Source organism: Prunus avium, chromosome 3, assembly GCF_965620075.1.
Source record: "Prunus avium chromosome 3, drPruAviu1.hap1.1, whole genome shotgun sequence".
Classification (NCBI taxonomy): Eukaryota; Viridiplantae; Streptophyta; class Magnoliopsida; order Rosales; family Rosaceae; genus Prunus; species Prunus avium.
The window spans coordinates 18,273,939-18,290,502 of record NC_142286.1 but is presented as its reverse complement, the minus strand read 5'-3'; positions in this window follow the sequence as shown (position 1 = coordinate 18,290,502).

The following is a 16,564-nucleotide window of genomic DNA, read 5'->3' as shown; positions in this document are numbered from 1 at the left end:
TGGCCCAAGTTTTGGGCTCGATCCGAAATCAATAGGTGTGAGAAATTGGTCAATTCAATTTCAACGAAAGTTCGTTCCTAATTGGAGTGGTTGGTGTATTCCATACTTCTAGCGATTGGATTTCACTCAAAACTTACCAAATGACTCCGCCCACCATATTATGATGTTGCCCAAATTTTGGGCTCGATCCGAAATCAATAGGTGTGAGAAATTGGACAATTCAAGTTCAACGGCAGTTCGTTCCTATTTGGGGTGGTTGGTGTATTCCATACTTCTAGCGATTGGATTTCACTCAAAACTCACCAAATGACTCCTCCCACCATATTATGATGTTGCCCAAGTTTTGGGCTCGATCCAAAATCAATAGGTGTTCCAAATTGGACAATTCAAGTACAACGGCAGTTCGTTCCTAACTGGAGTGGTTGGTGTATTCCATACTTCTAAAGATTGGATTTCACTCAAAACTCACAAATCACTCCTCCCACCATATTATGATGTTGCCCAAGTTTTGGGCTCGATCCGAAATCAATATGTGTGAGAAATTGGTCAATTCAATTTCAACGAAAGTTCGTTTCTAATTGGAGTGGTTGGTGTATTCCATACTTCTAGCGATTGGATTTCACTCAAAACTCACCAAATGACTCCTCCCACCATATTTTGATGTTGCCCAAGTTTTGGGCTCGATACGAAATCAATAGGTGTTCCAAATTGGACAATTCAAGTTCAACGGCAGTTCGTTCCTAACTGGACTGGTTGGTGTATTCCATACTTCTAAAGATTGGATTTCACTCAAAACTCACCAAATGACTCCTCCCACCATATTATGATGTTGCCCAAGTTTTGGGCTCGATCCGAAATCAATAGATGTTCCAAATTGGACAATTCAAGTTCAACGGCAGTTCGTTCCTAACTGGAGTGGTTGGTGTATTCCATACTTCTAAAGATTGGATTTCACTCAAAAGTCACCAAATGACTCCTCCCACCATATTATTATGTTGCCCAAGTTTTGGGCTCGATCCGAAATCAATAGGTGTTCCAAATTGGACAATTCAAGTTCAACGGCAGTTCGTTCCCAAATGGAGTGGTTGGTGTATTCCATACTTCTAGGGATTGGATTTCACTCAAAACTCACCAAATGACTCCTCCCACCATATTATGATGTTGCCCAAGTTTTGGGCTCGATCGGAAATCAATAGGTGTTCCAAATTGGACAATTCAAGTTCAACGGCAGTTCGTTCCTAACTGGAGTGGTTGGTGTATTCCATACTTCTGAAGATTGGATTTCACTCAAAACTCACCAAATGACTCCTCCCACCATATTATGATGTTGCCCAAGTTTTGCGCTCGATCCGAAATCAGTAGGTGTTCCAAATTGGACAATTCAAGTTCAACGGCAGTTCGTTCCTAACTGGAGTGGTTGGTGTATTCCATACTTCTAGCGATTGGATTTCACTCAAAACTCACCTAATGACTCCTCCCACCATATTATGATGTTGCCCAAGTTTTGGGCTCGGTCCGAAATCAATAGGTGTGAGAAATTGGACAATTCAAGTTCAACGGCAGTTCGTTCCTAATTGGAGTGGTTGGTGTATTCCATACTTCTAGCGATTGGATTTCACTCAAAACTCGCCAAATGACTCCTCCCACCATATTTTGATGTTGCCCAAGTTTTGGGCTCGATCCGAAATCAATAGGTGTTCCAAATTGGACAATTCAAGTTCAACAGTAGTTCGTTCCTAACTGGAGTGGTTGGTGTATTCCATACTTCTAAAGATTGGATTTCACTCAAAACTCACCAAATGACTCCTCCCACCATATTATGATGTTGCCCAAGTTTTGGGCTCGATCCGAAATCAATAGGTGTGAGAAATTGGACAATTCAAGTTCAATGGCAGGTCGTTCCTATTTGCAGTTTTTGGTGTTTTCCATACTTCTCGCGATTGGATTTCACTCAAAACTCACCAAATGACTCCTCCCACCATATTATGAGGTTGCCCAAGTTTTGGGCTCGATCCGAAATCAATAGGTGTTCCAAATTGGACAATTCAAGTTCAACGGCAGTTCGTTCCTAATTGGAGTGGTTGGTGTATTCCATACTTCTAGCGATTGGATTTCACTCAAAACTGACCAAATGACTCCTCCCAACATATTATGATGTGGCCCAAGTTTTGGGCTCGATCCGAAATCAATAGGTATGAGAAATTGGACAATTCAAGTTGAACGGCAGTTCGTTCCTAATTGGAGTGGTTGGTGTATTCCATACTTCTAGCGATTGGATTTCACCCAAAACTCACCAAATGACTCCCCCCACCATATTTTGATGTAGCCCAAGTTTTGGGCTCGATCCGAAATCAATAGGTGTGAGAAATTGGACAATTCAAGTTCAACGGCAGTTCGTTCCTAACTGGAGTGGTTGGTGTATTTCATACTTCTAGCGATTGGATTTCACTCAAAACTCACCAATTGACTCCTCCCACCATATTATGATGTTGCCCAAGTTTTGGGCTCGATCCGAAATCAATAGGTGTTCCAAATTGGACAATTTAAGTTCAACGGCAGTTCGTTCCTAACTGGATTTGTTTTTTGTATTCCATACTTCTAGCGATTGGATTTCACTCAAAACTCACCAATTGACTCCTCCCACCATATTATGATGTTGCCCAAGTTTTGGGCTCGATCCGAAATCAATAGGTGTGAGAAATTGGACAATTCAAGTTCAACGGCAGTTCGTTTCTAATTGGAGTGGTTGGTGTATTCCATACTTCTAGCGATTGGATTTCACTCAAAACTCACCAAATGACTCCTCCCACCACATTACGATGTTGCCCAAGTTTTGGGCTCGATCCGAAATCAATAGGTGTTCCAAATTGGACAATTCAAGTTCAGCGGCAGTTCGTTCCTAATTGGAGTGGTTGGTGTATTCGATACTTCTAGCGATTGGATTTCACTCAAAACTCACCAAACGACTCCTCCCTCCATATTATGTTGTTGCCCAAGTTTTGGCCTCGATCCGAAATCAATAGGTCCGAGAAATTGGTCAATTCAATTTCAACGACCGTTCGTTCATAATTGTAGTGGTTGGTGTATTCCATACGTCTAGCGATTGGATTTCACTCAAAACTGACCAAATGACTCCTCCCACCATATTATGATGTTGCCCAAGTTTTGGGCTCGATCCGAAATCAATAGGTGTGAGAAATTGGACAATTCAAGTTCAACGGCAGTTCGTTCCTAATTGGAGTGGTTGGTGTATTCCTTACTTCTAGCCTTTGGATTTCACTCAAAACTCACCAAATGACTCCTGCCACCATATTATAATGTTGCCCAAGTTTTGGGCTCGATCCGAAATTAATAGGTGTTCCAAATTGGACAATTCAAGTTCAACGGCAGTTCGTTCCTAATTGGAGTGGTTGGTGTATTCCATACTTCTAGCGATTGGATTTCACTCAAAACTCTCCAAATGACTCCTCCCACCATATTATGATGTTGCCCAAGTTTGGGGCTCGATCCGAAATCAATAGGTGTGAGAAATTGGACAATTCAAGTTCAACGGCAGTTCATTCCTAATTGGAGTGGTTGGTGTATTCCATACTTCTAGCCATTGGATTTCACTCAAAACTCACCAAATGACTCCTCCCACCATGTTATATTGTTGCCCAAGTTTTGGGCTCGATCCGAAATTAATAGGTGTTCCAAATTGGACAATTCAAGTTCAACGGCAGTTCGTTCCTAATTGGAGTGGTTGGTGTATTCCATACTTCTAGGGATTGGATAGCACTCAAAACTCATCAAATGACTCCTCCCACCATATTATGATTTTGCCCAAGTTTTGGCCTCGATCCGAAATCAATAGGTGTTCCAAATTGGACAATTCAAGTTCAACGGCAGTTCGTTCCTAATTGGAGTGGTTGGTGTATTCCATACTTCTAGCGATTGGATTTCACTCAAAACTCACCAAATGACTCCTCCCACCATATTATGATGTTGCCCAAGTTTTGGGCTCGATCCGAACTCAATAGGTGTGAGAAATTGGACAATTCAAGTTCAACGGCAGTTCGTTCCTAATTGGAGTGGTTGGTGTATTCCATACTTCTAGCCATTGGATTTCACTCAAAACTCACCAAATGACTCCTCCCACCATATTATAACGTTGCCCAAGTTTTGGGCTCGATCCGAAATTAATAGGTGTTCCAAATTGGACAATTCAAGTTCAACGGCAGTTCGTTCCTAATTGGAGTGGTTGGTGTATTCCATACTTCTAGCGATTGGATTTCACTCAAAATTCACCAAATGACTCCTCCCACCATATTATGATGTTGCCCAAGTTTTGGGCTCGATCCGAAATCAATAGGTGTGAGAAATTGGACAATTCAAGTTCAACGGCAGTTCGTTCCTAATTGGAGTGGTTGGTGTATTCCTTACTTCTAGCCTTTGGATTTCACTCAAAACTCACCAAATGACTCCTGCCACCATATTATAATGTTGCCCAAGTTTTGGGCTCGATCCGAAATTAATAGGTGTTCCAAATTGGACAATTCAAGTTCAACGGCAGTTCGTTCCTAATTGGAGTGGTTGGTGTATTCCATACTTCTAGCGATTGGATTTCACTCAAAACTCACCAAATGACTCCTCCCGCCATATTATGATATTGCCCGGGTTTTGGGCTCGATCCGAAATCAATAGGTGTGAGAAATTGGACAATTCAAGTTCAACGGCAGTTCGTTCCTAATTGGCGTGGTTGGTGTATTCCATACTTCTAGCGATTGGATTTCACTCAAAACTCACCAAATGACTCCTCCCACCATATTATGACGTTGCCCAAGTTTTGGGCTCGATCCGAAATCCATAGGTGTTCGAAATTGGACAATTCAAGTTCAACGGCAGTTCGTTCCTAATTGGAGTGGTTGGTGTAATCCATACTTCTAGCAATTGGATTTCACTCAAAACTCCCCAAATGACTCCTCCCACCATATTATGATGTTGCCCAAGTTTGGGGCTCGATCCAAAATCAATAGGTGTGAGAAGTTGGACAATTCAAGTTCAACGGCAGTTCGTTCCTAATTGGAGTGGTTGGTGTATTCCATACTTCTAGCGATTGGATTTCACTCAAAACTCACCAAATGACTCCTCCCACCATATTATGATGTTGCCCAAGTTTGGGGCTCGATCCGAAATCAATAGGTGTGAGAAATTGGACAATTCAAGTTCAACGGCAGTTCGTTCCTAATTGGAGTGGTTGGTGTATTCCATACTTCTAGCGATTGGATTTCACTAAAAACTCACCAAATGACTCCTCCCACCATATTATGATGTTGCCCAAGTTTTGGGCTAGATCAGAAATAAATAGGTGTTCGAAATTGCACAATTCAAGTTCAACGGCAGTTCGTTCCTAATTGGAGTGGTTGGTGTATTGCATACTTCTAGCGATTGGATTTCACTCAAAACTCACCAAATGACTCCTCCCACCATATTATGATGTTGCCCAAGTTTTGGGCTCGATCCGAAATCAGTACGTGTGAGAAATTGGACAATTCAATTTCAACGGCAGTTCGTTCCTAATTGGTGTGGTTGGTGTATTCCTTACTTCTAGCGATTGGATTTCACTCAAAACTCAACAAATGACTCCTCCCACCATATTATGATGTTGCCCAAGTTTTGGGCTCGATCAGAAATCAATACGTGTGAGAAATTGGATAATTCAATTTCAACGGCAGTTCGTTCCTAATTGGAGTGGTTGGTGTATTCCATACTTCTAGCGATTTGATTTCCCTCAAAACTCACTAAAAGACTCCTCCCACCATATTATGATGTTGCCCAAGTTTTGGGCTCGATCCGAATTCAATAGGTGTGAGAAATTTGAAACAATTCAAGTTCAACGGCAGTTCGTTCCTAATTGGAGTGGTTGGTGTATTCCATGCTTCTAGCGATTGGATTTCACTTAAAACTCACCAAATGACTCCTCCCACCATATTATGATGTTGCCCAAGTTTTGGGCTCGATCCGAAATCAATAGGAGTGAGAAATTGGAAAATTCGAGTTCAACGGCAGTTCGTTCCTAATTGGAGTGGTTGGGGTATTCCATACCTCTAGCAATTGGATTTCACTCAAAACTCACCAAATGACTCCTCCCACCATATTATGATGTTGCCCAAGTTTTGGGCTCGATCCGAAATCAATAAGTCTTCCAAATTGGACAATTCAAGTTCAACGGCAGTTCGTTCCTAATTGGAATGGTTGGTGTATTCCCTACTTCTAGCGATTGGATTTCACTCAAAACTCACCAAATGACTCCTCCCACCATATTATGATGTTGCCCAGGTTTTGGGCTCGATCCGAAATCAATAGGAGTGACAAATTGGACAATTCGAGTTCAACGGCAGTTCGTTCCTAATTGGAGTGGTTGGGGTATTCCATACCTCTAGCAATTGGATTTCACTCAAAACTCACCAAATGACTCCTCCCAACATATTATGATGTTGCCCAAGTTTTGGGTTCGATCCGAATTCAATAGGTGTGAGAAATTGGTCAATTCAATTTCAACGACAGTTCTTTCCTAATTGGAGTGTTTGGTGTATTCCAAACTTCTAGCGATTGGATTTCACTCAAAACTCCCCAAATGACTCCTCCCACCATATTATGATGTTGCCCAAGTTTTGGGCTCGATCCGAAATCAATAAGTCTTCCAAATTGGACAATTCAAGTTCAATGGCAGTTCGTTGCTAATTGGAGTGGTTGTTGTATTCCGTACTTCTAGCGATTGGATTTCACTCAAAACTCACCAAATGACTCCTCCCACCATATTATGATGTTGCCCAAGTTTTGGGCTCGATCCGAAATGAACAGGTCTTCCAAATTGGACAATTCAAGTTCAACGGCAGTTCGTTCCTAATTGGAGTGGTTGGTGTATTCCATACTTCTAGCGATTGGATTTCACTCAAAACTCACCAAATGGCTCCTCCCACCATGTTATGATGTTGCCCAAGTTTTGGGCTCGATCCGAAATCAATAGGTGTGAGAAATTGGTCAATTCAAGTTCAACGGCAGTTCGTTCCTAATTGGAGTGGTTGGGGTATTCCATACTTCTAGCAATTGGATTTCACTCAAAACTCACCAAATGACTCCTCCCACCATATTATGATGTTGCCCAAGTTTTGGCCTCGATCCGAAATCAATAGGTCTTCCAAATTGGACAATTCAAGTTCAACGGCAGTTCGTTCCTAATTGGAGTGGTTGTTGTATTCCGTACTTCTAGCGATTGGATTTCACTCAAAACTCACCAAATGACTCCTCCCACCATATTATGATGTTGCCCAAGTTTTGGGCTCGATCCGAAATGAACAGGTCTTCCAAATTGGACAATTCAAGTTCAACGGCAGTTCGTTCCTAATTGGAGTGGTTGGTGTATTCCATACTTCTAGCGATTGGATTTCACTCAAAACTCACCAAATGGCTCCTCCCACCATATTATGATGTTGCCCAAGTTTTGGGCGCGATCCGAAATCAGTACGTGTGAGAAATTGGACAATTCAATTTCAACGGCAGTTCGTTCCTAATTGGTGTGGTTGGTGTATTCCATACTTCTAGCGAATGGATTTCACTCAAAACTCAACAAATGACTCCTCCCACCATATTATGATGTTGCCCAAGTTTTGGGCTCGATAAGAAATCAATACGTGTGAGAAATTGGATAATTCAATTTCAACGGCAGTTCATTCCTAATTGGAGTGGTTGGTGTATTCCATACTTCTAGCGATTTGATTTCCCTCAAAACTCACCAAAAGACTCCTCCCACCATATTATGATGTTGCCCAAGTTTTGGGCTCGATCCGAATTCGATAGATGTGAGAAATTGGTCAATTCAATTTCAACGTCAGTTCTTTCCTAATTGGAGTGGTTGGTGTATTCCATACTTCTAGCGATTGGATTTCACTCAAAACTCACCAAATGACTCCTCCCACCATATTATGATGTTGCCCAAGTTTTGGGCTCGATCCGAAATCAATAGGTGTGAGAAATTGGACAATTCAAGTTCAACGGCAGTTCGTTCCTAATTGGAGTGGTTGGTGTATTCCATACTTCTAGCGATTGGATTTCACTCGAAACTCAACAAATGACTCCTCCCATCATATTATGATGTTGCCCAAGTTTTGGGGTTGATCCGAAATCAATAGGTGTTTCAAATTGGACAATTCAAGTTCAACGGCAGTTCGTTCCTAATTGGAGTGGTTGGTGTATTCCATACTTCTAGCGATTGGATTTCACTCAAAACTCACCAAAATGACTCCTCCCACCATATTATGATGTTGCCCAAGTTTTGGGCTCGATCCGAAATCAATAGGTGTTCGAAATTGGACAATTCAAGTTCAACGGCAGTTCGTTCCTAATTGGAGTTGTTGGTGTATTCTTTACTTCTAGCGATTGGATTTCACTCAAAACTCACCAAATGACTCCTCCCACCATATTATGATGTTGCCCAAGTTTTGGGCTCGCTCCGAAATCAATAGGTGTTCCAAATTGGACAATTCAAGTTCAACGGCAGTTCGTTCCTAATTGGGGTGGTTGGTGTATTCCATACTTCTAGCGATTGGATTTCACTCAAAACTCACCAAATGACTCCTCCTACCATATTATGATGTTGCCCAAGTTTTGGGCTCGATCCGAAATCAATAGGTGTTCCAAATTGGTCAATTCAAGTTCAACGGCAGTTCGTTCCTAGTTGGAGTGGTTGGTGTATTCCATACCTCTAGCGATTGGATTTCACCCAAAACTCACCAAATGACTCCTCCCACCGTATTATGATGTTGCACAAGTTTGGGGTTCGATCCGAAATCAAAAGGTGTGAGAAATTGAACAATTCAAGTTCAATGGCAGTTCGTTCCTAATTTGTGTGGTTGGTGTATTCCATTCTTCTAGCGATTGGATGTCACTCAAAACTCACCAAATGACTCCTCCCACCATATTATGATGTTGCCCAAGTTTTGGGCTCGATCCGAAATCAATAGGTGTGAGAAATTGGACAATTCAAGTTCAACGGCAGTTCGTTCCTAATTGGAGTGGTTGGTGTATTCCATACTTCTAGCGATTGGATTTCACTCGAAACTCAACAAATGACTCCTCCCATCATATTATGATGTTGCCCAAGTTTTGGGGTTGATCCGAAATCAATAGGTGTTTCAAATTGGACAATTCAAGTTCAACGGCAGTTCGTTCCTAATTGGAGTGGTTGGTGTATTCCATACTTCTAGCGATTGGATTTCACTCAAAACTCACCAAAATGACTCCTCCCACCATATTATGATGTTGCCCAAGTTTTGGGCTCGATCCGAAATCAATAGGTGTTCGAAATTGGACAATTCAAGTTCAACGGCAGTTCGTTCCTAATTGGAGTTGTTGGTGTATTCTTTACTTCTAGCGATTGGATTTCACTCAAAACTCACCAAATGACTCCTCCCACCATATTATGATGTTGCCCAAGTTTTGGGCTCGCTCCGAAATCAATAGGTGTTCCAAATTGGACAATTCAAGTTCAACGGCAGTTCGTTCCTAATTGGGGTGGTTGGTGTATTCCATACTTCTAGCGATTGGATTTCACTCAAAACTCACCAAATGACTCCTCCTACCATATTATGATGTTGCCCAAGTTTTGGGCTCGATCCGAAATCAATAGGTGTTCCAAATTGGTCAATTCAAGTTCAACGGCAGTTCGTTCCTAGTTGGAGTGGTTGGTGTATTCCATACCTCTAGCGATTGGATTTCACCCAAAACTCACCAAATGACTCCTCCCACCGTATTATGATGTTGCACAAGTTTGGGGTTCGATCCGAAATCAAAAGGTGTGAGAAATTGAACAATTCAAGTTCAATGGCAGTTCGTTCCTAATTTGTGTGGTTGGTGTATTCCATTCTTCTAGCGATTGGATGTCACTCAAAACTCACCAAATGACTCCGCCCACCATATTATGATGTTGCCCAAGTTTTGGGCTCGATCCGAAATCAATAGGTGTGAGAAATTGGACAATTCAAGTTCAACGGCAGTTCGTTCCTAATTGGAGTGGTTGGTGTATTCCATACTTTTAGCGATTGGATTTCACTCAAAACTCACCAAATGACTCCTCCCACAATATTATGTTGTTGCCCAAGTTTTGGGCTCGATCCGAAATCAATAGGTGTTCCAAATTGGACAATTCAACTTCAACGGCAGTTCGTTCCTAATTGGAGTGGTTTGTGTATTCCATACTTCTAGCGATTGGATTTGACTCAAAACTCACCAAATGACTCCTCCCACCATATTATGATGTTGCCCAAGTTTTGGGCTCGATCCGAAATCAATAGGTGTTCCAAATTGGACAATTCAAGTTCAACGGCAGTTCGTTCCTAACTGGAGTGGTTGGTGTATTCCATACTTCTAGCGATTGGAGTTCACTCAAAACTCACCAATTGACTCCTCCAACCATATTATGATGTTGCCCAAGCTTTTGTTTCGATCCGAAATCAATAGGTGTGAGAAATTGGACAATTCAAGTTCAACGGCAGTTCGTTTCTAATTGAAGTGGTTGGTGTATTCCATACTTCTAGAAATTGGATTTCACTCAAAACACACCAAAATGACTCCTCCCACCATATTATGATGTTGCCCAAGCTTTTGGCTCGATCCGAAATCAATAGGTGTGAGAAATTGGACAATTCAAGTTCAACGGCAGTTCGTTCCTAATTGGAGTGGTTGGTGTATTCCAAACTTCTGGCGATTGGATTTCACTCAAAACTAACCAAATGACTCCTCCCACCATATTATGATGTTGCCCAAGTTTTGGGCTCGATCCGAAATCAATAGGTGTTCCGAATGGGACAATTCAAGTTCAACGGCAGTTCGTTCCAAATTGGAGTGGTTGGTGTATTCCATACTTCTAGCAATTGGATTTCACTCAAAACTACCCAAATGACTCCTCCCACCATATTATGAAGTTGCCCAAGTTTTGGGCTCGATTCGAAATCAATAGGTGTGAGAAATTGGACAATTCAAGTTCAACGGCAGTTCTTTCCTAATTGTAGTGGTTGGTGTATTCCTTACTTCTAGCGATTGGATTTCACTCAAAACTCACCAAATGACTCCTCCCACCATATTATGACATTGCCCAAGTTTTGGGCTCGATCCGAAATCAATAGGTGTGAGAAATTGGACAATTCAAGTGCAACGGCAGTTCGTTCCTAATTGGGGTGGTTGGTGTATTCCATACTTCTAGCGATTGTATTTCACTCAAAACTCACCAAATGACTCCTCCCACCGTATTATGATGTTGCCCAAGTTTTGGGCTCAATCCGAAATCAATAGGTGTTCCAAATTGGACAATTCAAGTTCAACGGCAGTTCGTTCGTAATTGGAGTGGTTGGTGTATTCCATACTTCTAGCGATTGGATTTCACTCAAAACTAACCAAATGACTCCTCCCACCATATTATGATGTTGCCCAAGTTTTGGGCTCGATCCGAAATCAATAGGTGTTCCAAATTGGACAATTCAAGTTCAACGGCAGTTCGTTCGTAATTGGAGTGGTTGGTGTATTCCATACTTCTAGCGATTGGATTTCACTCAAAACTAACCAAATGACTCCTCCCACCATATTATGATGTTGCCCAAGTTTTGGGCTCGATCCGAAATCAATAGGTGTGAGAAATTGGACAATTCAAGTTCACCGGCAGTTCGTTCCTAATTGGAGTGGTTGGTGTATTCCATACTTCTAGCGATTGGATTTCACTCAAAACTCACCAAATGACTCCTCCCACTATATTACAATGTTGCCCAAGTTTGGGGCTCGATCCGAAATCAATAGGTGTGAAAAATTGGACAATTCAAGTTCAACGGCAGTTCGTTCCTAATTGGAATGGTTGGTGTATTCCATACTTCTAGCTATTGGATTTCACTCAAAACTCACCAAATGACTACTCCCACCATATTACGATGTTGCCCAAGTTTGGGGCTCGATCCGAAATCAATAGGTGTGAGAAATTGGACAATTCAAGTTGAACGGCAGTTTGTTCCTAATTGGAGTGGTTGGTGTATTCCATACCTCTAGCGATTGGATGTCACTCAAAACTCACCAAATGACACCTCCCACCATATTATGATGTTGCCCAAGTTTTGGGCTCGATCCGAAATCAATAGGTGTGAGAAATTGGACAATTGAAGTTCAACGGCAGTTCGTTCCAAATTGGAGTGGTTGGTGTATTCCTTGCTTCTAGCGATTGGATTTCACTCAAAACTCACCAAATGACTCCTCCCACCAAATTATGATGTTGCCCAAGTTTTGGGCTCGATCCGAAATTAATAGGTGTTCCAAATTGGACAATTCAAGCTCAACGGCAGTTCGTTCCTAATTGGAGTGGTTGGTGTATTCCATACTTCTAGCGATTGGATTTCACTCAAAACTAACCAAATGACTCCTCCCACCGTATTATGATGTTTGCCAAGTTTGGGGCTCGATCCGAAATCAATAGGTGTTCGAAATTGGACAATTCAAGTTCAACGGCAGTTCGTTCCAAATTGGAGTGGTTGGTGTATTCCATACTTCTAGCGATTGGATTTCACTAAAAACTCACCAAATGACTCCTCCCACCATATTATGATGTTGCCCAAGTTTGGGGCTCGATCCGAAATCAATAGGTGTGAGAAATTGGACAATTCAAGTTCAACGGCAGTTCGTTCCTAATTGGAGTGGTTGGTGTATTCCATACTTTTAGCGATTGGATTTCACTCACCAAATGACTCCTCCCACCGTATTATGATGTGGCCCAAGTTTTGGGCTCGATCCGAAATTAATAGCTGTTCCAAATTGGACAATTCAAGTTCAACGGCAGTTCGTTCCTAATTGGAGTGGTTGGTGTATTCCATACTTCTAGCGATTGGATTTCACTCAAAACTCACCAAAATGACTCCTCCCACCATATTATGATGTTGCCCAAGTTTTGGGCTCGATCCGAAATCAATAGGTGTTCCAAATTGGACAATTCAAGTTCAACGGCAGTTCGTTCCTAATTCGAGTGGTTGGTGTATTCCATACTTCTAGCGATTGGATTTCACTCAAAACTCCCCAAATGACTCCTCCCACCATATTATGATGTTGCCCAAGTTTTGGGCTCGATCCGAAATCAATAGGTGTTCCAAATTGGACAATTCAAGTTCAACGGCAGTTCGTTCCTAATTGGAGTGGTTGGTGTATTCCATACTTCTAGCGATTGGATTTCACTCAAAACTCACCAAATGACTCCCCCCACCATATTATGATGTTGCCCAAGTTTTGGGCTCGACCCGAAATCAATAGGTGTTCCAAGTTGGACAATTCAAGTTCAACGGCAGTTCGTTCCTAATTGGAGTGGTTGGTGTATTCCATACTTCTAGCGATTGGATTTCACTCAAAACTCACCAAATGACTCCTTCCACCATATTATGTTGTTGCCCAAGTTTTGGGTTCGATCCGAAATCAGTAGGTGTTCCAAATTGGACAATTCAAGTTCAACGGCAGTTCGTTCCTAATTGGAGTGGTTCGTGTATTCCATACTTCTAGCGATTGGATTTCACTCAAAACTCACCAAATGACTCCTCCCACCAAATGATGATGTTGCCCAAGTTTTGGGCTCGATCCGAAATCAATAGGTGTTCCAAATTGGACAATTCAAGTTCAACGGCAGTTCTTTCCTAATTGGAGTGGTTGGTGTATTCCATACTTCTAGCGATTGGAGTTCACTCAAAACTAACCAAATGACTCCTCCCACCATATTACGACGTTGCCCAAGTTTTGGGATCGATCCGAAATCAATAGGTGTGAGAAATTGGACAATTCAAGTTCAACGGCAGTTCGTTCCTAATTGGGGTGGTTGTTGTATTCCATACTTCTAGCGATTGGATTTCACTCAAAACTCACCAAATGACTCCTCCTACCATATTATGATGTTGCCCAAGTTTTGGGCTCGATCCGAAATCAATAGGTTTTCCAAATTGGACAATTCAAGTTCAACAGCAGTTCGTTCCTAATTGGAGTGGTTCGTGTATTCCATACTTCTAGCGATTGGATTTCACTCAAAACTCACCAAATGACTCCTCCCACCAAATGATGATGTTGCCCAAGTTTTGGGCTCGATCCGAAATCAATAGGTGTTCCAAATTGGACAATTCAAGTTCAACGGCAGTTCTTTCCTAATTGGAGTGGTTGGTGTATTCCATACTTCTAGCGATTGGAGTTCACTCAAAACTAACCAAATGACTCCTCCCACCATATTACGACGTTGCCCAAGTTTTGGGATCGATCCGAAATCAATAGGTGTGAGAAATTGGACAATTCAAGTTCAACGGCAGTTCGTTCCTAATTGGAGTGGTTGGTGTATTCCATACTTCTAGCAATTGGATTTCACTCAAAACTCAACAAATGACTCCTCCCACCATATTATGATGTTGCCCAAGTTTTGGGCTCGATCCGAAATCAAGAGGTGTTCGAAATTGCACAATTCAAGTTCAACGGCAGTTCGTTCCTAATTGGATTGGTTGGTGTATTCCATACTTCTAGCGTTTGGATTTCACTCAAAACTCACCAAATGACTCCTCCCACAATATTATGGTGTTGCCCAAGTTTTGGGCTCGATCCGAAATCAATAGGTGTTCCAAATTGGACAATTCAAGTTCAACGGCAGTTCGTTCCTAATTGGAGTGGTTGGTGTATTCCATACTTCTAGCGATTGGATTTCACTCAAAACTCACCAAATGACTCCTCCCACGATATTATGATGTTGCCCAAGTTTTGGGCTCGATCCGAAATCAATAGGTGTTCCAAATTGGACAATTCAAGTTCAACGGCAGTTCGTTCCTAATTGGAGTGGGTGGTGTATTCCATACTTCTAGCGATTGGATTTCACTCAAAACTCACCAAATGACTCCTCCCACCATATTATGATGTTGCCCAAATTTTGGGCTCGATCCGAAATCAATAGTTGTTTCAAATCGGACAATTCTAGTTTAACGGCAGTTCGTTCCAAATTGGAGTGGTTGGTGTATTCCATACTTCTAGCGATTGGATTTCACTCAAAACTCACCAAATGACTCCTCCCACCATATTATGATGTTGCCCAAGTTTGGGGCTCGATCCGAAATCAATAGGTGTGAGAAATTGGACAATTCAAGTTCACCGGCAGTTCGTTCCTAATTGGAGTGGTTGGTGTATTCCATACTTCTAGCGATTGGATTTCACTCAAAACTCACCAAATGACTCCTCCCACTATAGTACAATGTTGCCCAAGTTTGGGGCTCGATCCGAAATCAATAGGTGTGAAAAATTGGACAATTCAAGTTCAACGGCAGTTCGTTCCTAATTGGAATGGTTGGTGTATTCCATACTTCTAGCTATTGGATTTCACTCAAAACTCACCAAATGACTACTCCCACCATATTACGATGTTGCCCAAGTTTGGGGCTCGATCCGAAATCAATAGGTGTGAGAAATTGGACAATTCAAGTTGAACGGCAGTTTGTTCCTAATTGGAGTGGTTGGTGTATTCCGTACCTCTAGCGATTGGATGTCACTCAAAACTCACCAAATGACACCTCCCACCATATTATGATGTTGCCCAAGTTTTGGGCTCGATCCGAAATCAATAGGTGTGAGAAATTGGACAATTGAAGTTCAACGGCAGTTCGTTCCAAATTGGAGTGGTTGGTGTATTCCTTGCTTCTAGCGATTGGATTTCACTCAAAACTCACCAAATGACTCCTCCCACCAAATTATGATGTTGCCCAAGTTTTGGGCTCGATCCGAAATTAATAGGTGTTCCAAATTGGACAATTCAAGCTCAACGGCAGTTCGTTCCTAATTGGAGTGGTTGGTGTATTCCATACTTCTAGCGATTGGATTTCACTCAAAACTAACCAAATGACTCCTCCCACCGTATTATGATGTTTGCCAAGTTTGGGGCTCGATCCGAAATCAATAGGTGTTCGAAATTGGACAATTCAAGTTCAACGGCAGTTCGTTCCAAATTGGAGTGGTTGGTGTATTCCATACTTCTAGCGATTGGATTTCACTCAAAACTCACCAAATGACTCCTCCCACTATATTACAATGTTGCCCAAGTTTGGGGCTCGATCCGAAATCAATAGGTGTGAAAAATTGGACAATTCAAGTTCAACGGCAGTTCGTTCCTAATTGGAATGGTTGGTGTATTCCATACTTCTAGCTATTGGATTTCACTCAAAACTCACCAAATGACTACTCCCACCATATTACGATGTTGCCCAAGTTTGGGGCTCGATCCGAAATCAATAGGTGTGAGAAATTGGACAATTCAAGTTGAACGGCAGTTTGTTCCTAATTGGAGTGGTTGGTGTATTCCATACCTCTAGCGATTGGATGTCACTCAAAACTCACCAAATGACACCTCCCACCATATTATGATGTTGCCCAAGTTTTGGGCTCGATCCGAAATCAATAGGTGTGAGAAATTGGACAATTGAAGTTCAACGGCAGTTCGTTCCAAATTGGAGTGGTTGGTGTATTCCTTGCTTCTAGCGATTGGATTTCACTCAAA